This window comes from Triticum aestivum, chromosome 6D (assembly GCF_018294505.1).
Source record: "Triticum aestivum cultivar Chinese Spring chromosome 6D, IWGSC CS RefSeq v2.1, whole genome shotgun sequence".
NCBI classification, from domain to species: Eukaryota; Viridiplantae; Streptophyta; class Magnoliopsida; order Poales; family Poaceae; genus Triticum; species Triticum aestivum.
The window spans coordinates 421,759,241-421,783,112 of NC_057811.1; positions in this window are offsets into that span (position 1 = coordinate 421,759,241).

A 23,872-nucleotide genomic window follows, 5' to 3' on the forward strand; every position below is an offset into this window, starting at 1 on the left:
AGCCATAAAAGGATCAGATTCAACCAAAGTAATTAACTCAGGATCGACAGAGAAATCATAATCCTTATCAGAAATACAGATAGGTGAAGTAGCAAAAGCAGGGTCATATTTCATTCTAGCATTCAAAGAATTTTCTTTCAGCTTAGCTAATAATTTCTTAAGATCATATCTATCATTGCAAGCAAGAAAATCTCTAGCAGTTTCTTCATCCATAACATAACCCTAAGGCACAACAGGCAATTCATATCTAGGGGGAGAATCTTCATCATCACTTTCATCAATATTATTAGTTTCAAAAATTTCATTCTCTCTAGCCCTAGCAAGTTGTTCAGCCAGAAATTCACCTAGTGGCACAGTATTATCAAGCATAGAAGTAGTTTCATCATAAGTATCATGCATAGCAGAAGTGGCATCATCAATAACATGCGACCTATCAGAATCAATAGCAGGTGTAGATGTCGCAAATTTACTCATAACAGAAGGTGAATCAAGTGCAGAGCTAGATGGCAGTTCCTTACCTAGCCTCGTAGTTGAGGGATAAATTTTGGTTTTCTCGTCTTTCAAGTTCCTCATAGTGATCAGCAGATATAAATCCCAAGTGACTCAAAGAATAGAGCTATGCTCCCGGGCAACAGCGCCAGAAAATAGTCTTGATAACCCACAAGTATAGGGGATTGCAACAGTTTTCGAGGGTAGAGTATTCAACCCAAATTTATTGATTCGACACAAGGGGAGCCAAAGAATATTCTCAAGTATTAGCAGTTGAGTTGTCGATTCAACCACACCTAGAAAACTTAATATCTGCAGCAAAGTATTTAGTATCAAAGTAGTATGGAAATAACGGTAACGGTGGCAAAGGTAATAGTAGCAGTTTTGTAGTAATTGTAACAGTGGCAACGGTAAAGTAACTAAGAAAAGATCAATATGTGAAAAGCTCGTAGGCATTGGATAAGTGATGGATAATTATGTTGGATGTGATTCCTCATGTAACAGTTATAACATAGGGCGACACAGAACTAGCTCCAGTCCATCAATGTAATGTAGGCATGTATTCCGAATATAGTCATACGTGCTTATGGAAAAGAACTTGCATGACACCTTTTGTCCTACCCTCCCGTGGCAGCGGGGTCCTATTGGAAACTAAGGGATATTAAGGCCTCCTTTTAATAGAGTACCAGACCAAAGCATTAACACTTAGTGAATACATGAACTCCTCAAACTACGATCATCACCGGGAGTGGTCCCAATTATTTTCACTTCGGGGTTACCGGATCATAACACATAGTAGGTGACTAATTAATGACTTGCAACATAGGATCAAGAACTCACATATATTCATGAAAACATAATAGGTTTAGATCTGAATTCATGGCACTTGGGCCCTAGTGACAAGCATTAAGCATAGCAAAGTCATAGCAACATCAATCTCAGAACATAGTGGATACTAGGTATCAAACCCTAACAAAACTAACTCGATTACATGATAAATCTCATCCAACCCATCACCGTCCAGCAAGCCTACGATGGAATTACTCATGCACGGCGGTGAGCATCATGAAATTGGTGATGGAGGAAGGTTGATGGTGACGACGGCGACGGATTCCCCTCTCCGGAGCCCCGAACGTACTCCAGGTCAGCCCTCCCGAGAGAGTTTAGGGCTTGGCGGCGTCTCCGTATAGTAAAACGCGATGAATCCTTCTCTCTGATTTTTTTCTCCCCGAATGTGAATATATGGAGATGGAGTTGAGGTTGGTGGAGCCTCAGGGGACCCACGAGACAGGGGGGCGTGCCCAGGGGTAGGCGCGCCCCCACCCTCGTGGACAGGGTGTGGGCCCCCTAGTCTTGATTCTTTCGCCAGTATTTTTTATATATTCCAAAAATATTCTCCGTGAAGTTTCAGGTCATTCCGAGAACTTTTATTTCTGCACAAAAATAACACCATGGCAATTCTGCTGAAAACAGCGTTAGTCCGAGTTAGTTGCATTCAAATCATGCAAGTTAGAGTCCAAAAGAAGGGCAAAAGTGTTTGGAAAAGTAGATACGATGGAGATGTTTCAGTCATCACCGTATATATCATCATACAAAATATGTACCTCGTTTCTAATGGGTTCCTTTATCATTTTATTCAACCAATCCCTGTTAAATCCTACATAAATTCCCCTAGTTATCCGATCAAACTCCTCAAAAGCCTCAAGATACAAAGATTGAGATATCTCTGAATGGGGGACTCTCCTCCTAAGATTTTCACTATAAGATTGATAGTCCCTAGATTCCAAACTACGTATAGTTTCTTTATCATGGGGGATATCTATAATTGGAGGGTGTTCAACATCCTTTTTATATAAAGCAAAAATATCCATAGCTTCTTGTATTATAAAATCGAATTCACGCATAAGGATAATAGTGGCAATCTTTTTAGCTATTGGATGATTAATATTAGGAAGTTCATAAAACACCTTTTGTAAAGCAGGATGAAGATGCACAAATTTTCTTTCTAATTTCTCAACAAGCATAACAATAGCATCTGCATAACAATTTTTCTGAAGAAGAATAGATCTCTTATTAATAGGCATCGATCCCGTACAATCAAAGAATTCTTGGATGACGCTCTTTCCAATAATATTACCGTCCCCCACACGAAAGCTTTTTGTTTTGTAATTAGGAGGTTTTTCAATTTCATGATCCAAAGAACAAGATTCAAGTTTCTCCTCAAGATTTTCAACGATAACCTCCCCAATTTTACACATGGTGGCGGCAAATAGATCTAGCAAATGAGCCACCAAAGGCAAACGAAGAAGACGAACGAAAGAGGGGCGAAGAAAAAGGCAAATCTTTTCGAAAATCATTTTAGAAGTGGGGGAGAGGAAAACGGGAGGCGAATGGCAAATAATGTAATGCAAGAGATGAGAGTTTATGATGGGTACTTGGTATGTCTTGACTTGGCGTAGATCTCCCCGACAACGGCGCCAGAAATTCTTCTTGCTACCTCTTGAGCTTGCGTTGGTTTTTCCCTTGAAGAGGAAAGGGTGATGCAGCAAAGTAGAGTAAGTATTTCCCTCAGTTTTGAGAACCAAGGTATCAATCCAGTAGGAGACAACGCACAAGTCACCGAATACCTGCACAAAATATTAACAACTTGCACCCAACGCGATAAAGGGGTTGTCAATCCCTTCACGGTTACTTGCAAAAGTAAGATCTGATAGAGATAGATAAACGGTAAAGTAAATATTTTTGGTTTATAGATCGGAAAGTAAAAGATTGCAAAGAAAGTAAATCGGAAAATAAAATTGTAGATCGGAAACTTATATGATGGAAAATAGACCCGGGGCCCATAGGTTTCATTAGAGGCTTCTCTCAACATAGAAAATATTACGGTGGGTGAACAAATTACTGCCAAGCAATTGATAGAAAAGCGCAAAGTTATAACTATATCTAAGGCAATGATCATGAATATAGGCATCATGTCCGTGTCAAGTAGACCGACTCCTGCCTGCATCTACTACTATTACTCCAAACATCGACCGCTGTCCAGCATGCATCTAGAGTATTAAGTTCATAAAGACGGAGCAACGCTTTAAGCAAGATGACATGATGTAAAGGAATTAACTCAAGCAATATGATGAAAACCCCATTTTTTATCCTCGATGGCAATAATACAATACGTGCCTTGTTGCCCCTACTGTCACTGGGAAAGGCACCACAAGATTGAACCCAAAGCTAAGCACTTCTCCCATTGCAACAAAAACCAATCTAGTTGGCCAAACCAAATCGATAGTTCGAAGAGACTTGCAAAGATATCAAATCATGCATATAAGAATTCAGAGAAGATTCAAATAATATTAATAGATAAGCTGATCATAAATCCACAATTCATCGGATCTCGGCAAACACACCTCAAAAAGGTATTGCATCGAATAGATCTCCAAGAACATCGAGGAGAACATAGTATTGAGAATCAAAGAGAGAGAAGAAGCCATCTAGCTACTAGCTATGGACCCGTAGGTCTGTGGTAAACTACTCACGCTTCATCAGAAGGGCAATGGTGTTGATGTAGAAGCCCTCCGTGATCGGATCCCCCTTTGGCAGGACGCCGGAAAAGGCCCTAGATTGGATCTCACGGGTACCAAAAGTTGCGGCGGTGGAAAACTGTTTTCGTGGCTCTCTCTCTCTGTTGTTTTGGGATATATGAGAATATATAGGCGGAAGAAATAGGTCGGTGGAGTCACGAGGGGCCCACAAGGGTGGGGGTGCGCCCTCCATCCTTGTGGCCACATCGTGGCTTCCCCGACTTGCACTCCAAGTCCTTTGGATGTCTTCTGGTCCAAAAAAAATCATCGCGAAAGTTTTATTCCGTTTGGACTCCGTTTGGTATTCCTTTTCTGCGAAACTCTAAAACAAGGAAAAACTGGCACTGCGCTCTAGGTTAATAGGTTAGTCCCAAAAATAATATAAAATAGCATATTAATGCATATAAAACATCCAAAATAGATGATATAATAGCATGGAACAATCAAAAATTATAGATACGTTGGAGACGTATCACAGTTCTATAAGCCCATAATGCATCATCAAGTTTCTTAGACCAATTCTTTCTAGATCTGTTAACAGTCTTTTGCAAAATCAATTTAATTTCTCTATTGCTCAATTCTACTTGACCACTAGACTGAGGATGATATGTAGATGCAATTTTATGGTTGACATCATATTTAGCAAGCATTTTATGGAAAGCACCATGAATAAAATGTGAACCACCATTAGTCATCAAGTATCTAGGGACTCCAAACCTCGAAAAAATAATTTATTTAAGCATCTTAATATAAGTGTTATGATCAGCACTACTAGTTGGAATAGCTTCTACCCACTTAGTAACGTAATCAACAGCAACTAAAATATGTGTATACCCATTAGAGGAAGGAAAAGGTCCCATATAATCAAAGCCCCAAACATCAAATGGTTCAATAACAAGTGAATAATTCATAGGCATTTCCTGATGTCTACTAATATTACCAATTCTCTGGCATTCATCACAATACAGGACAAACTTATGAGCATCCTTGAAGAGAGTAGGCCAATAAAAACCAGATTGTAATACCTTGTGTGCAGTTCTATCTCCAGCGTGGTGTCCTCCGTAAGCTTCGGAGTGTCACTTGCGTAGGATCTGTTCCTGTTCATGCTCAGGCACACAACGTCTAATAATACCATCTGCTTCTTCTTTATAAAGGTGTGGGTCATCCCAAAAGTAATGTCTTAAATCATAGAAAAAAAATTTCTTTTGCTGGTATGTGAAACTAGGTGTTATAAATTTAGCAACAATGTAATTAGCATAATCAGCATACCATGGAGTATTACGAGAAGCATTTATGACAGGTAATTGCTCATCAGTAAAGCTATCATCAATAGGCAGTGGGTCATCAAGAACATTTTCTAACCTAGACAAGTTGTCCGTAACGGGGTTCTTAGCTCCCTTTCTATCAATAATATGCAAATCAAATTCTTGTAGCAAGAGAACCCATCTAATAAGTCTAGGCTTAGCATCTTTCTTTTCCATAAGATATTTAATAGCGGCATGATCAATGTGAACAGTTACTTTCGAATCAACAATATAACATCTGAACTTATCACACGCAAAAACAACTACTAAAAATTCTTTTTCAGTAGTAGCATAATTTCTCTGGGCACTGTCTAGAGTTTTACTAGCATAATGAATGACATTCAATTTCTTATCAACTCTTTGCCCTAGAACAACACCAACAGCATCACTAGCATCACACATAATTTTAAAGGGTAAATTGCAATCAGGTGGCTGAACAATAGGTGCAGAAATCAAGGCTTTCTTAAGTATTTCAAATGCTTCTACACAATCATCATCAAAAACAAAAGGAACATCTTTGAAAGAGATTACTGAGAGGCCTAGAAATTTTAGAGAAGTCTTTAATAAACCTCGTATAGAAACCAACATGACCAAGGAAATTTCTTATACCTTTGATATCTGTAGGACACGGCATCTTTTCAATAGCATCTACTTTAGCTTTATCAACTTCAATACCTCTTTCAGAAATTTTATGCCCCAAGACAATACCTTCATTAATCATAAAGTGGCACTTCTCCCAATTCAAAACAAGACTAGTTTCTTCACATCTCTGCAAAACTCGATCAAGGTTGCTTAAGCAATCATCAAAGGAAGTTCCGTAAACGGAGAAATCATCCATGAAAATCTCAACAATCTTTTCACAAAAGTCAGAGAATATAGTAGTCATACATCTTTGAAAGGTAGCAGGTGCATTGCATAAAACAATAGGCATATGTCTATAAGCAAAAGTACTGAAAGGGCAAGTAAAAGTGGTCTTTTCTTGGTCCTCTTTTGACACAGGTATTTGAGAGAAACCAGAATAACCATCTAGAAAGCAAAAAATGTGTATGTTTGGACAATCTTTCTAGCATTTGATCAATAAAAGGTAGAGGGTAATGATCTTTTCTAGTAGCTTTGTTTAATTTGCGAAAATCAATTACCATTCTATAACTTGTAACAATTCTTTGTGGAATCAATTCATTCTTATCATTAGGAACAACAGTAATACCTCCTTTCTTAGGGACACAATGAACGGGACTTACCCATCTACTATCAGCAATAGGATAAATTATACCTGCATCCAGAAGCTTTAGTATTTCATTTCTTACCACTTCTTTCATCTTAGGATTTAACGTCGTTGATGATCAACAACTTTATCAGGCTCCATATTAATTTTGTGCTGACATAGAGTGGGACTAATGCCCTTAAGATTATCAAGAGTATAGCCAATAGCTGCGGTGCTTCTTCAGAGTTTCCAATAATTTCTTTTCTTCATGCTCTGAAAGGTTAGCACTAATAATAACAGGATATATCTTCTTTTCATTAAGATAAGCATATTTCAAAGTATTAGGTAATTGTTTAAGCTCAAACACGGGATCACCCTTGGGTGGAGGAGGATCTCCAAGGATTTCAACAGGTAAATTGTGTTTCAAAACATGCATTTGGTTAAAGAATATTTCATCTAATTCCTTTATTTCTTTCATAAACATATCATTCTCATGGTCTAGCAAATATTGTTCTAAAGGATTAGTAGGAGGCACAACAATAGAAGAAGATCTTTACTAGGTAATTCATTATCATGGTGTTGTCTACGAAACTTCGAGAAATTAAAATCATGAGACACATCCCCAAACTGACAGTAACAATTTCCTTTTCACAATCTATCCTAACATTAACAATGTTCAAGAAAGGTCTACCAAATATATTGGGACAAAAATCATCTTGTGGGGAACCAAGAACAAGAAAATCAGTAAGGTAATTTATTTTCCCACACAAGACTTGAACATCTCTAACAATCCCAATTGGTGATATAGTGTCAGGACCGGTTTTCGGGATATTAATTTTCCAGAAAATGTCCCTTGTGCTCACCAGCCCCAGGATTACTGTTAGCTGATGAGGCACCAACTTGATACAGAAATTCCAAGCAAAGTACAAAATATGTAGTACAAGACCATTGTGGCCTATGAGTACAACAATTGGTTTCTAGTGGTTGGTGGCGGAAGCGGTTTGTTGTTCATCTGCGTCTATGGGGCTCCATTTCCCACAGGAACAGCTGACCAGGATAACTCCTATCTTCGCGAGGCTGCTATCATCATTGCGTAGGTTCCGGGGCTGTCATCGCAACGCTCCTCTCCATGCAAGAAATCTGGCCAAGACAATAGCCAGGGACAAGCCAGTGAGTACGTTTGAATGTACTCGCAAACATTATGAACGCGGGTATAATACAACAAATGATAATCATGCTCCGAAATATTCTATGATCATAACGTCAGTCACGAAATAAACAAAATCCATGATGCACGCATGCGGGTTGTTCCTATAAAATATGAATATGCAATACGGAAGAAGAAATAGAATGCACCGATCGAGTGTCTGAAGCGACGCCTCGAAAGGATAATAAGATAAATCATGCCTAAGTCGGGCGTCTAAGCGACACCACATAAAGGGCTTATAAATAAAAGAAATAACAAGCATGGCACAGTCGGGCGTCTATGCGACACCACATAAAGGGCTTATAAATAATAGAAAAAAAAAGCATGCCACAGTCGGGCGTCTGTGCGACACCACATAAAGGGCTTATAAATAAAAGAAATAACAAGCATGCCACAGTCGGGCGTCTGAGCGACACCACATAAAGGGCTTATAAATAATAGAAATAACAAGCATGCCACAGTCGGGCGTCTGAGCGACACCACATAAAGGGCTTATATAAGAATAATCACAGTGAATATCCAGGAGGTAGAACCGTCCCAGGGATACTCAATAATTCAAATAATGTAAATGGTTAGTCCACAATAATAATAATCATAATCCTCATATGTCACAGGTCATAATCAATGTTCTGGTTTAGCAGTTTTTCCTCCGAAGACCGACACTAAGACCGACACTTAACCCATCTCAGACTGTAGTCCTTACCCATGGACACGGCTATTCGAATAGGTTTAACCTCTGCAGAGGGTGTACTCTTTACCCACGAGTAACGGATTTCTTTAGTCCATCGGGACTAATTCCGCCGACGGTCTTTTAATTGAAAACACACCTGTCCGCACACACCAGCCTAACTTACCGGTGTCTGGAATCACCCACGACACCTGTCAAGCAAAACTCTAAGTGGGGAGGCTACAACCTCGATTAGCATGGGATCACAAAATTTATAACGCGCGCAAACTAGGGAAGCCGCTCCCCTCGGCTACAACCGGAAACACCCACGCCCCCGGACCAGGTGGCATGCCTACCGGATGCCTCCGGTATCTTCCACCATGGCCTCTCTGTACGGTGTGTGCTTGGAGGGGTTGACAACTTACTGAACCGTACCCTACCTGCGGCAGGGGCAAGTGGTAGCACGAAACAAGTATGGGGGTTACTGGAACGAGACTCGATCTACGGTCGACTCAGGAGGTTCAAGTATTCCCTGTATGATTAGCATAACAAATATATTTCAACTAACAGACAGAATCACCGCTCATCATACCTCATCATGCCATACCGGACACACTCGTCTCGACGAGGAACTAGGGACAAGCTCGTGTCTACCCAAGACAGCGACTTTCCCGGCTTCCTTCCGGTATGCATGAAAAGCTCACGAGGATGATTACTATCACCAGCATATCCATTTCTAACAGCAAAGAATCTCATTATGCACTCACGCGTATGATCGTATCGTCACATAAAATAACGAATGCTCCATGTCAAGGTGGTGTTGTAACCGTATCAAACAACACACAAAAATATTATGCCAGGGTTCAGAATGCTTGCCTTCAAGAGTATGCAAGAGGGAGTGCACTTTTTGAAAGTTGCCTTCTTCTTCAAAATCCTATTTTATGAAAATTTAAATTAACACATAGTTTTAAAACAGTACAAAAAAGTTGTTTGGAAAATTTTCAAATAAATACAAAAATAAACTAGACAGAATTTGAGAAAGGTAGGAAAAGGAATCAACTCATTTGGAGTTATATTTAAAAAGTTACAGCCAGTCAAAGTTTTAGTCAAATTCCGTTTTTAACAAAAATTCAGAAAAAGAAAACGGTTCAGGGAGTAATACGTTTTCGAACAGGAGGAACCGTACTCTGGGTTTTACGCCTTCACTTAAAACAGCGCGGGCCGGCCCGGGGTCACTGACAGTGGGTCCACGGGGCCCACTGGTCAGGTTTGACCAGTCGCCTTTCCCTCCTCTTCCTCTGCCCGAGCGGAGGCGGGACTCCGGCGATCGCCGTCGATGAACGGCACCTCCCCGCGGGGTCCTGAGGGCGGGGATGGATCCACCAATCCAGGGCGGTCCTCCCGGTGGTCGCTATGCAGGTGGGGACGGAGGGAGCCGCCGGTGGCGAGCTTCGCGGCAGAGAGGGCTTCGGGTGGATTTGGGGGCCGGGGCTATGGTGGTTCCCGATCAAGTCTGAGAGGTGGGGTGGCTCCGCAAGATCGAGGTGGGCTCTGCTCGCGGCGCACGGCACCGGAGCGTGGCGGCGGCCGAGCTGACCGGAGGTGGGGAAGACGGCCTCTCCCCATCGATTGCCGGCTATGGGGGCATCAAAGGGATGGCCTGTGGTTGCCTGGGGGTTTGGAGGAGCTCGGGGGTTCCTTTTATAGGCGGTCGAGGTCGGTTCCTGCGGCGGCCGTGGATAAGAACGCCGGCGACCGCCGTTCTATAGCTGCAGGGCGACGTGGCGGCGACGAGCGCTTACCGACGAGTTGCGGATGAGCACGAGCTGTTCCAGGGGGCAGCTGGCGCGCGCGGGTGGCTTGGGCGGCGCCGTCCATGGCAGAGGCGCACTGTGCATGACGGCGTGCTGCCAAGAGGGCCCTGACGGCGGCGCTGTAGGGCGCCAGGGCGGCTTGGAGTGTTCTGGCGAGTGGGCGAGGCCGGGGCGCGGCCCTGCGGGCGAGCAAAGGCCAGGGGAGCGACGCGGCGGCTCGGCTGCGCGCGCGTGCAAAACGTGCGCTCTGGGCGCGCCTAGAGCATGCACGCTACATGCTCGACAGAATGCCAGGGTGGGCTAGAGTGCTTGAGCGAGGTTGGCAATTAACAGGACCATGCTAGAGTTTGCAAGGGGGTTAATGGACATGGTGGTTAGGTCAGGGGATCAAGTTCATAATGCAAACTAATAATCATGCCAAATCTGTCCATGCACTCAAGGTGTTCGTCAGAATGCTAAGTGCATCTAGGCAACACTTGGAGTGGCCAAAAACTCCAGACCAGTGTCTCTTTAGATGTAGGTGGTGGTGGCAAGGTTAGTTTGGCAAAACTAGAAACTAGTTAGTGCAAGTTTTTGAGAAAACCAAATCTGGACAGAAACTAAAAGTTGTAATTGCATGACCCAAAAATACTCCAATGGGTCCACTCTCCTGGAATTAAGGGTTTTGTAGGGAGGACTACAAGCAGGAAAAAGCTCATGGGCACTAGAGCAAAATAAATTAGGGTTGCAGTAGAAAAAGCCAAACTGGACCAGAGAGCAAAAGAGGATGATTTGCTCAAATTTTTCAAAGAACACTCATGGGTTTTTGCACGAAGTTGAATTATATGCATCTACTGACATCTCCAAACACTTGGAAGAATTTTTAAAGAAATATTTAAATAGGTTGTAGTGCAAAAATACCTACTGGACCAGATTTGAAAATTTGGTGTAGAGCTCAATATCTCCAATGACCAAAAGATATTTTTGCATAAAAGTGATGTGGAAACATCACATGACATCCCCAAATTTTGGTGAAATTTTTAAATGCATTTATCAAATGGTTGCAGTGCAAAAGAGGCTCCAAATTTATGAAAAATCATTTTAAAAGAATAAAGCTCAGGAAAAACAATTATGCAAATAAATCCACTGATAAAGAATTGTTTTATTGGGAGAGTATACAAGTCCAATAATATTTTTGGAAAGTTTCCACTTGAGGTAAAAACCCACAATATTAAAGAGAAGAGGGGTTCTGAAATCAAAAGATAAACCCAGAAAACAAAAATTTAATTTCCTGGCAAAAAATTTAATAAATAAAACAAGGTCAAAATTTTGGGGTGTTACATATAGTATCTCTATTGGCAAGCTTAACAGTAACACCAATATCTTCTATATCAGCAGATGCAATATCATTCATGATTTCTTGGTACAAAGTAAAAGGAATTGCACTCACACTAGCACCCACATCACATAAGACATGATAACAATGATCTCCTATTTTAACAGAAACAACAGGCATGCCAACAATAGGTATATGTTTATCTTTAATATCGGGTTTAGCAATCCTAGCAGCTTCATCACAGAAATAAATAACATGCCCATCAATATTATCAACCAAGAGATCTTTAACCATAGCAATACTAGGTTCAACTTTAATTTGTTCAGGGGGTGTAGGTGTCCTAGTATTACTCTTACGAACCACAGCTGAAGCTTTAGCATGATCCTTTATCCTAACAGGAAAATGTGGTCTCTCAATATAAGCGTAGGAACAATAGGATCAACATTATAAGTGATGGTTTCTTCTTCAACTTTAATAGGTTCTACTACTTTCACTTCAATGGGAGGATGATATTTAAACCACTTCTCCTTAGGGAGATCAAAATGAGTAGAAAATGATTCACAAAAAGAAGCTACTATCTCAGAGTCAAGTCCATATTTAGTGCTAAATTCGCGAAAAGCATCGGTATCCATAAAAGATTTAACACAATCAAACTTAAGGTTTATACCTGACTTGTTACCTTCGTCGAGTTCCCATTCTTCAGAGTTGAATTTAATTCTTTCCAATAAATTGCATTTTAATTCAATAGTCTTCTTCTAAAGGAACCAGTACAAGAAGTATCGAGCATGGATTGATCATTGCGAGAAGGCCGAGCATAAAATTTCTGAATAATAATTTCTCTTGAGAGCTCATGATTGGGGCATGAATATAACATTGACTTAAGCCTCCCCCCAAGCTTGAGCGATACTTTCTCCTTCATGAGGCCAAAAATCATATATATATATATATATATATATATATAATTCCGATCACGATGAACCAGATGCATAGGATAAAACTTCTGATGAAATTCCAATTCCAGTTGTAGTACCACGATCCAATATCATCACATAGCCACCATGTCAATGCCTTTCCCTTCAAAGATAAAGGGAAGACCTTCTTCTTGATATCATCCTCGGGCAAGCCTGCAAGCTTAAATAATACACAAACTTCATCCACATAGATTAGATGCACATCAGGATGTAATGTTCCATCTCCTGCATAAGGATTAGTTAGCAGTTTCTCTATCATACCCGAAGGAATTTCATAATAAATATTTTCAGTATGTGCAGTAGGTTGACGAGCAACTCTTTGCTCTTTCGATCGAGGTGAAGATACCCCGAACAAGCCCCTCAAAGAATTATTTTCCATAGTGACAAGTGACAGTAAATTTCAGCACACAATATAAATGTTTCCTTACCAAATTCCACTTACCAAAGGCGCTTCACTCCCCGGCAATGGCGCCAGAAAAGAGTCTTGATGACCCACAAGTATAGGGGATCTATCATAGTCCTTTAGATAAGTAAGAGTGTCGAACCCAACGAGGAGCAGAAGGAAATGACAAGCGGTTTTCAACAAGGTATTCTCTGCAAGCACTGAAATTATCGGTAACAGATAGTTGTGTGATAAGATAATTCGTAACGGGTAACAAGTAACAAAAGTAACTAAGGTGCAGCAAGGTGGCCCAATCCTTTTTGTAGCAAAGGACAAGCTTGGACGAACTCTTATATAAAGCAAAGCGCTCCCAAGGACACATGCTGTTGGGGATATTACCACTGGGCGTAAACCGGACAGGAGAGGCCGGGTTAACCCCATAGTAGTTCACTATATCTAAAGCCCAAGAAGATCAAGACGGTGACGCTTTATGAAGTCCCAGGGCCCAAAGCCGGCTTAAGGCCTGTAGATATAAACCGACATAAAAATGTAAACTTGTGTTGTAAGATAGAAAGAGCAGAGACCGAGCCGAACACGTTTATGAGCCAGCCTCGGAACCCTATAAACTAGTGGGCATCAACCCGTGTATATAAGGGGACGATCCGGCGGCGGTTTAAGGACAACAGACAACAACTCGAGACAAAGGCAAAGCGTATTCGCTCCCTGGTCATCGAAACCCAAGCAATCCCACAACAACTGGATCGTAGGCTTTTACCTTCACCGCAAGGGGCCGAACCAGTATAAACTCTCTGCGTCCCTTGTCCGCTTTAACCCCTTTAAGCTAACCCGTAGCGATGGCTCCATGGCTAAGTCCTTTCCTTAGGACATCTGACGTGACAATTCCACGACACATGGGAATTGTTGTCAAGTTAGTTTTCATCATGCTCATATGATTCACGTTCATTACTTTGATAATTTGATATGTGGGTGGACTAGTGCTTGGGTGCTGCCCCTGCTTGGACAAGCCTCCCACTTATGATTAACACCTCTCGCAAGCATCCGCAACTATGAAAGAAAAATTAAGATAAATCTAACCATAGCATGAAACATATGGATCCAAATCAGCCCCTTATGAAGCAACGCATAAACTAGGGTTTAAGCTTATGTCACTCTAGCAACCCATCATCTACTTATTACTTCTCAATGCCTTCCCCTAGGCCTAAACTATGATGAAGTGTCATGTAGTCGACGTTCACATAACACCACTAGAGGAAAGACAACATACATCTTATCAAAATATCGAACGAATACCAAATTCACATGATTACTTATAACAAGACTTCTCCCATGTCCTCAGGAACAAACGTAACTACTCACAAAGCATATTCATGTTCATAATCAGAGGGGTATTGAATAGCATTAAGGATCTGAACAGATGATCTTCCACCGAATAAACCAACTAGCATCAACTACAAGGAGTAATCAACACTACTAGCAACCCACATGTACCAATCTAAGGTTTTGAGACAAAGATCGAATACAAGAGGTGAACTAGGGTTTGAGAGGAGATGGTGCTGGTGAAGATGTTGAGGGAGATTGACCCTCTCTCGATGAGAGGATCGTTGGTGATGAAGATGGCTTCGATCTCCCCCTCCCGGAGGGAAGTTTCCTCGGCAGAACAGCTCCGTATTAACCAGAAACATAATACATGTGTGAATACATAGACAAACAGAGTGTCACTAGTATGCCTCTACTTGACTAGCTCGTTAATCAAAGATGGTTATGTTTCCTAGCCATAGACATGAGTTGTCATTTGATTAACGGGATCACCTCATTAGGAGAATGACGTGATTGACTTGAACCATTCCGTTAGCTTAGCACCCGATCGTTTAGTATGTTGCTATTGCTTTCTTCATGACTTATACATGTTCCTATGACTATGAGATTATGCAACTCCCGTTTACCGGAGGAACACTTTGTGTGCTACCAAACGTCACAACGTAACTAGGTGATTATAAAGGTGCTCTACAGGTGTCTCCAAAGGTACTTGTTGGGTTGGCGTATTTCGAGATTAGGATTTGTCACTCCGATTGTCGGAGAGGTATCTCTGGGCCCACTCGGTAATGCACATCACTATAAGCCTTGCAAGCATTGTGACTAATGAGTTAGTTGCGGGATGATTTATTACGGAACGAGTAAAGAGACTTGCCGGTAATGAGATCGAACTAGGTATCGAGATACCGACGATCGAATCTCGGGCAAGTAACATACCGATGACAAAGGGAACAACGTATGTTGTTATGCGGTCTGACCGATAAAGATCTTCGTAGAATATGTGGGAGCCAATATGGGCATCCAGGTCCCGCTATTGGTTATTGACCGGAGAGGTGTCTCGGTCATGTCTACATAGTTCTCGAACCCAAAGGGTCCGCACGCTTAAAGTTACGATGACAGTTTTATTATGAGTTTATGTATGTTGATGTATAGAAGCAGTTCGGAGTCCCGGATGAGATCGGGGACATGATGAGGAGTCTCGAAATGGTCGAGACGTAAAGATCGATATATTGGACGACTATATTCGGACTTTGGAAAGGTTCCGAGTGATTCGGGTATTTTTCGGAGTACCGGAGAGTTACGGGAATACGTATTGGGCCTTATTGGGCCATACGGGAAAGAAGGAAAAGGGCCTCAAGGGTGGCCGCACCCCTCCCCTTGGTCTGGTCCAAATTGGACTAGGGAAGGGGGGCGCCCCCTTCCTTCCTTCTCTTTTTCCCTTCCTCTTTTCCTATTCCATATGGGAGGTGGAATCCTACTAGGACTAGGGAGTCCTAGTAGGACTCCACACTTGGTGCGCCCCCTCCTAGGGCCGGCCTCCTCCTCCCTTGCTCCTTTATATACGGGGGCAGGGGGCACCCCATGGACACACTTGATATACGATATTTTAGCCGTGTGCGGTGCCCCCCTCCACCATATTACACCTCGATAATACCGTTGCGGAGCTTAGGCGAAGCCCTGCGTCGGTGGAACATCATCATCGTCGCCACGCCGTCGTGCTGACGAAACTCTCCCTCAACACTCGGCTGGATCGGAGTTCGAGGGACGTCATCGAGCTGAACGAGTGTAGAACTTGGAGGTGCCGTACGTTCGGTACTTGATCGGTCGGATCGTGAAGACGTACGACTACATCAACCGCGTTGTGATAACGCTTCCGCTGTCGGTCTACGAGGGTACGTGGACAACACTCTCCCCTCTCGTTGCTATCCATCACCATGATCTTGCGTGTGCGTAGGATTTTTTTTTTTGAAATTACTACGTTCCCCAATAGTGGCATCCGAGCCTGGTTTTATGCGTTGATGCTATGCACGAGTAGAACACAAGTGAGTTGTGGGCGATATAAGTCATACTGCTTACCGGCATGTCATACTTTGGTTCAGCGGTATTGTGAGATGAAGCGGCCCGAACCGACATTACGCGTACGCTTACGTGAGACTGGTTTCACCATTCGGAGCACTCGTTGCTTAAAGGTGACTGGCGGGTGTCTGTCTCTCTCACTTTAGTTGAACCGAGTGTGGCTACGCCCGGTCCTTGCGAAGGTTAAAACAGCACCAACTTGACAAACTATCGTTGTGGTTTTGATGCGTAGGTAAGAACGGTTCTTGCTAAGCCCGTAGTAGCCACGTAAAACATGCAACAACAAAGTAGAGGACGTCTAACTTGTTTTTGCAGGGCATGTTGTGATGTGATATGGTCAAGACATGATGTGATATAATGTGTTGTATGAGATGATCATGTTTTGTAACTGAGTTATCGGCAACTGGCAGGAGCCATATGGTTGTCGCTTTATTGTATGAGATGCAATCGCCATGTAATAGTTTTACTTTATCACTAAGCGGTAGCGATAGTCGTAAAAGCAATAAGTTGGCGAGACGACAACGATACTACGATGGAGATCAAGGTGCCGTGCCGGTGACGATGGTGATCATGACGGTGCTTTGGAGATGGAGATCACGAGCACGGTGCTTCGGGGATGGAGATCACAAGCACAAGATGATGATGGCCATATCATATCACTTATATTGATTGCATGTGATGTTAATCCTTTATGCATCTTATCTTGCTTTGATTGACGGTAGCATTATAAGATGATCTCTCACTAAAATTTCAAGATAAAAGTGTTCTCCCTGAGTATGCACTGTTGCAAAAGTTCTTCGTGCTGAGACACCACGTGTTAATCGGGTGTGATAGGCTCTACGTTCAAATACAACGGGTGCAAAACAGTTGCACATGCGGAATACTCAGGTTAAACTTGACGAGACTAGCATATACAGATATGGCCTCGGAACACAGAGACCGAAAGGTCGAGCGTGAATCATATAGTAGATATGATCAACATAGTGATGTTCACCATTGAAACTAGTCCATCTCACGTGTTAATCGGACATGGTTTAGTTGCTTTGGATCACGTTATCACTTAGATGATTAGAGGGATGTCTATCTAAGTGGGAGTTCTTAAGTAATATGATTAATTGAACTTAAATTTATCATGAACTTAGTCCTGATAGTATTTGGCAAATTATGTTGTAGATCAATAGCTCGCGTTGTTGCTTCCCTGTGTTTATTTTTGATATGGTCCTAGAGAAAAATTATGTTGAAAGATGTTAGTAGCAAAAGATGCGGATTGGATCCGTGATCTGAGGATTATCCTCATTGCTGCACAGAAAAATTATGTCCTTGATGCACCGCTAGGTGACAGACCTATTGCAGGAGCAGATGCAGACGTTATGAACGTTTGGCTAGCTCAATATGATGACTACTTGATAGTTTAGTGCACCATGCTTAACGGCTTAGAATCGGGACTTCAAAGACGTTTTGAACGTCATGGACCATATGAGATGTTCCAGGAGTTGAAGTTAATATTTCAAGCAAATACCCGAGTTGTGAGATATGAAATCTCCAACAAGTTCTATAGCTAAAAGATGGAGGAGAATCGCTCAACTAGTGAGCATGTGCTCAAATTGTCTGGGTACTACAATCGCTTGAATCAAGTGGGAGTTAATCTTCCAGATAAAATAGTGATTGACGGAATTCTCTAGTCACCATCACCAAGTTAGTAGAACTTCGTGATGAACTATAGTATGCAAGGGATGACGAAAGTAATTCCCGAGCTCTTCGTGATGCTGAAATCAACGAAGGTAGAAATCAAGAAAAACATCAAGTGTTGATGGTTGACGAGACCACTAGTTTCAAGAAAAGGGCAAAGGGAAAGAAGGGGAACTTCTAAAAGAACGGCAAGCAAGTTGCTACTCAAGTGAAGAAGCCCAAGTCTGTACCTAAGCCTAAGACTAAGTGCTTCTACTACAAAGGGACTGGTCACTGGAGGCGAAACTGCCCCAAGTATTTGGTGGATAAGAAGGATGGCAAAGTGAACAAAGGTATATTGGATATACATGTTATTGATGTGTACTTACTAGTGTTTATAGCAACCCCTCAGTATTTGATATTGGTTCAGTTGCTAAAGAGTAGTAACTCGAAATGGGAGTTGCAGAATAAACAGAGGCTAGTAAAAGGAGAGGTGACGATGTGTGTTGGAAGTAGTTCCAAGATTGATATGATCATCATCGCACACTCCCTATACTTTCGGGATTAGTGTTGAAACTAAATAAGTGTTATTTGGTGTTTGCGTTGAGCAGGAATATGATTTGATCATGTTTATTGCAATACGGTTATTCATTTAAGTTAGAGAACAATTGTTGTTCTGTTTACATGAATAAAAACCTTCTATGGTCATACACACCAACGAAAATGGTTTGTTGGATCTCGATCGTAGTGACACACATATTCATAATAATGAAGCCAAAAGATGCAAAGTTAATAATGATAGTGCAACTTATTTGTGGCACTGCCGTTTAGGTCATATTGGTGTAAAACGCATGAAGAAACTCCATACTGATGGGATTTTGGAATCAATTGATTATGAATCACTTGATGCTTGCGAACCATGCCTCATGGGCAAGATGACTAAAACGCCGTTCTCCGGAACTATGGAGAGAGCAACAGATTTGTTGGAAGTCATACATACAGATGTATGTGGTCCAATGAATATTGAGGCTCGTGGCGGATATCGTTATTTTCTCACCTTCACAGATGATTTGAGCAGATATGGGTATATCTACTTAATGAAACATAAGTCTGAAACATTTGAAAAGTTCATATAATTTCAGAGTGAAGTGGAAAATCATCGTAACAAGAAAAATAAAGTTTCTATGATCTGATCGTAGAGAAGAGTATTTGAGTTACGAGTTTGGCCTTCAGTAAAAACAATGTGAAATAGTTTCACTACTCACGCCACCTGGAACACCACGGTGTAATGGTGTGTCTGAACGTCATAATCGTACTTTATTAGATGTGGTGCGATATATGATGTATCTTACCGATCTACCACTATCGTTTTGGGGTTATGCATTAGAGACAGCTGCATTCACGTTAAATAGGGCACCATCAAAATCCGTTGAGACGACGCCTTATGAACTGTGGTTTGGCAAGAAACCAAAGTTGTCGTTTCTTAAAGTTTGGGGTTGCGATGCTTATGTGAAAAGGTTTCATCCTGATAAGCTCAAACCCAAATCAGAGAAATGGGTCTTCATAGGATACCCAAAGGAAACAGTTGGGTATACCTTCTATCACAAATCCAAAGGCAAGACATTCGTTGCTTAGTATGGATCCTTTCTAGAGAAGGAGTTTCTCTCGAAAGAAGTGAGTGGGAGGAAAGTAGAACTTGATGAGGTAACTGTACCTGCTCCCTTATTGGAAAGTAGTTCATCACAGAAATCTGTTCCTGTGACTCCTACACCAATTAGTGAGGAAGTTAATGATGATGATCATGGAACTTCAGATCAAGTTATTACTGAACCTCGTAGGTCAACCAGAGTAAGATCCGCACCAGAGTGGTACGGTAATCCTGTTCTGGAGGTTATGTTACTAGACCATGACAAACCTACGAACTATGAAGAAGCAATGGTGAGCCCAGATTCCGCAAAATGGCTTGAGGCCATGAAATCTGAGATAAGATCCATGTATGAGAACAAAGTGTGGACTTTGGTTGACTTGCCCGATGATCGGCAAGCAATTGAGAATAAATGGATCGTCAAGAAGAAGACGGACGCTGATAGTAGTGTTACTATCTATAAAGCTAGAATTGTCGCAAAAAAAGGTTTTTCGACAAGTTCAAGGTGTTGACTACGATGAGAGTTTCTCACTCGTATCTATGCTTAAGTCTGTCTGAATCATGTTAGCAATTGCCGCATTTTATGAAATATGGCAAATGGATAAACAAAACTGCATTCCTTAATGGATTTATTAAAAAAAGAGTTGTATATGATGCAACCAGGAGGTTTTGTCAATCCTAAAAGTGCTAACAAAATATGCAAGCTCCACCGATCCATATATGGACTGGTGCAAGCATCTCGGAATTGGAATATACGCTTTGATAAGTTGATCAAAGGATATAGTTTTATACAGACTTGCGGTGAAGCCTGTATTTACAAGAAAGTGAGTGGGAGCACTACAACATTTCTGATAAGTATATGTGAATGACATATTGTTGATCGGAAATAATGTAGAATTATTCTGCAAAGCATAAAGGAGTGTTTGAAAGGAGTTTTTTCAAAGAAAGACCTCGGTGAAGCTGCTTACATATTGAGCATCAAGATCTATAGAGATAGATGAAGACGCTTGATAAGTTTTTTCAATGAGTACATACCTCAACAAGATTTTGAAGTAGTTCAAAATAGAACAGTCAAAGAAAGAGTTCTTGCATGTGTTACAAGGTGTGAAATTGAGTAAGACTGAAAGCCCGACCACGGCAGAAGATAGAAAGAGAATGAAAGTCATTCCCTATGCCTTGGCCATAGGTTCTATAAAGTATGGCATGCTGTGTACCAGATCTATTGTATGCCCTACACTGATTTTGGCAAGGGAGTACAATAGTGATCTAGGAGTAGATCACTGGACAGCGGTCAAAATTATCCTTAGTGGAATAAGGAAATGTTTCTCGATTATGGAAGTGACAAAAGGTTCGTCGTAAAGGGTTACGTCGATGCAAGTTTTGACACTAAATCTAGATGACTCTAAGTCTCGGTCTAGATACATATTGAAAGTGGGAGCAATTAGCTAGAGTAGCTCCATGCAGAGCATTGTAGACATAGAAATTTGCAAAATACTTACGGATCTGAATGTGACAGACCTGTTGACTAAAATTATCTCACAATCAAAACATGATCACACCTTAGTACTCTTTGGGTGTTAATCACATAGCAATGTGAACTAGATTATTGACTCTAGTAAACCCTTTGAGTGTTGGTCACATAGAGATGTGAACTATGGGTGTTAATCACATAGCGATGTGAACTAGATTATTGACTCTAGTAAACACTTTGAGTGTTGGTCACATAGAGATGTGAACTATGGGTGTTAATCACATGGTGATGTGAATTATTGATGTTAAATCACATGGCGATGTGAACTAGATTATTGACTCTAGTGCAAGTGGGAGACTGAAGGAAATATGCCCTAGAGGCAATAATAAAGTATTATATATTTCCTTATATCATGATAAATGTTTATTATTCATGCTAGAATTGTATTAACCAGAAACATAATACATGTGTGAATACATAGACAAACAGAGTGTCACTAGTATGCCTCTACTTGACTAGCTCGTTAATCAAAGATGGTTATGTTTCCTAGCCATATACATGAGTTGTCATTTGATTAATGGGATCACCTCATTAGGAGAATGACGTGATTGACTTGACCCATTCCGTTAGCTTAGCACCCGATCGTTTAGTATGTTGCTATTGCTTTCTTCATGACTTATACATGTTCCTATGACTATGAGATTATGCAACTCCCGTTTACCGGAGGAACACCTTGTGTGCTACCAAACGTCACAACGTAATTGGGTGATTATAAAGGTGCTCTACAGGTGTCTCCAAAGGTACTTGTTGGGTTGGCATATTTTGAGATTAGGATTTGTCACTCCGATTGTCGGAGAGGTATCTCTGGGCCCACTCGGTAATGCACATCACTATAAGCCTTGCAAGCATTGTGACTAATGAGTTAGTTGCGGGATGATGTATTATGGAACGAGTAAAGGGACTTGCCGGTAATGAGATTGAACTAGGTATCGAGATACCGACGATCGAATCTCGGGCAAGTAACATACCGATGACAAAGGGAACAACGTATGTTGTTATGCGGTCTGACCGATAAAGATCTTCGTAGAATATGTGGGAGCCAATATGGGCATCCAGGTCCCGCTATTGGTTATTGACCGGAGAGGTGTCTCGGTCATGTCTGCATAGTTCTCGAACCCAAAGGGTCCGCACGCTTAAAGTTACGATGACAGTTTTATTATGAGTTTATGTATGTTGATGTATAGAAGGAGTTCGGAGTCCCGGATGAGATCGGGGACATGATGAGGAGTCTCGAAATGGTCGAGACGTAAAGGTCGATATATTGGACGACTATATTCGGACTTCGGAAAGGTTCCGAGTGATTCGGGTATTTTTTTGGAGTACCGGAGAGTTACGGGAATACGTATTGGGCCTTATTGGGCCATACGGGAAAGAAGGAAAAGGGCCTCAAGGGTGGCCGCACCCCTCCCCTTGGTCTGGTCCGAATTGTACTAGGGACGGGGGGCGCCCCCTTCCTTCCTTCTCTTTTTCCCTTCCTCTTTTCCTATTCCATATGGGAGGTGGAATCCTACTAGGACTAGGGAGTCCTAGTAGGACTCCACACTTGGTGCGCCCCCTCCTAGGGCCGGCCTCCTCCTCCCTTGCTCCTTTATATACGGGGGCAGGGGGCACCCCATGGACACGATATACGATATTTTAGCCGTGTGCGGTGCCCCCCTCCACCATATTACACCTCGATAATACCGTTGCGGAGCTTAGGCGAAGCCCTGCGTCGGTGGAACATCATCATCATCGCCACGCCGTCGTACTGACGAAACTCTCCCTCAACACTCGGCTGGATCGGAGTTCGAGGGACGTCATCGAGCTGAACCTGTGTAGAACTTGGAGGTGCCGTACGTTCGGTACTTGATCGGTCGGATCGTGAAGACGTACGACTACATCAACCGCGTTGTGATAACGCTTCCGCTGTCGGTCTACGAGGGTACGTGGACAACACTCTCCCCTCTCGTTGCTATGCATCACCATGATCTTGCGTGTGCGTAGGAATTTTTTTGAAATTACGTTCCCCAACAAGTTCTGCCTCGAGACGGCGGCGCTTCGTCCCGAAAGCTTCCTCTTAATTTTTTCCATGTAAAAACCCTGCATATAGCAGAAGATGGGCACCGGGGGCCTGCCAGGTGGACGACAAGGTAGGGGGCGCGCCCAGGGGGTAGGCCGCGCCCTCCACCCTTGTGGCTGTCAGGTGGGTCCCCTCTGGTACTTTCTTTGCCCAATATATTTTATTAATTCCAAAATGACTCTCCGTAAATTTTCAGGACTTTTGGAGTTGTGCAGAATAGGTCTCTAATATTTGCTCCTTTTCCAGCCCAGAATTCCAGCTGCCGGCATTCTCCCTCTTCATATAAACCTTATAAAATATGAGAGAAAAGGCATACGTATTGTACCCAAATATGTAATAACAGCCCATAATGCAATAAATATTAATATAAAAGTATGGTGCAAAATGGACGTATCACAGATCAGCGGGGCCGGCCCCATCCCCCGCGGCACGTCAGGCTGCCGCAACGCAACACAGCGCAGCCGCCTCCATTCACCATCTCCTCGCCCGATGGTCAACTCCTCCGCCATGGCAATTTGTGTATTTTTGCAGCCATGGCAATTTGTGTAGTGGTTTTTTCCATGAAATTGCAGTGGATAATGTGAATTTTTTTGCAGCCATGGCAACTATTGTAGTGGACTTACCATA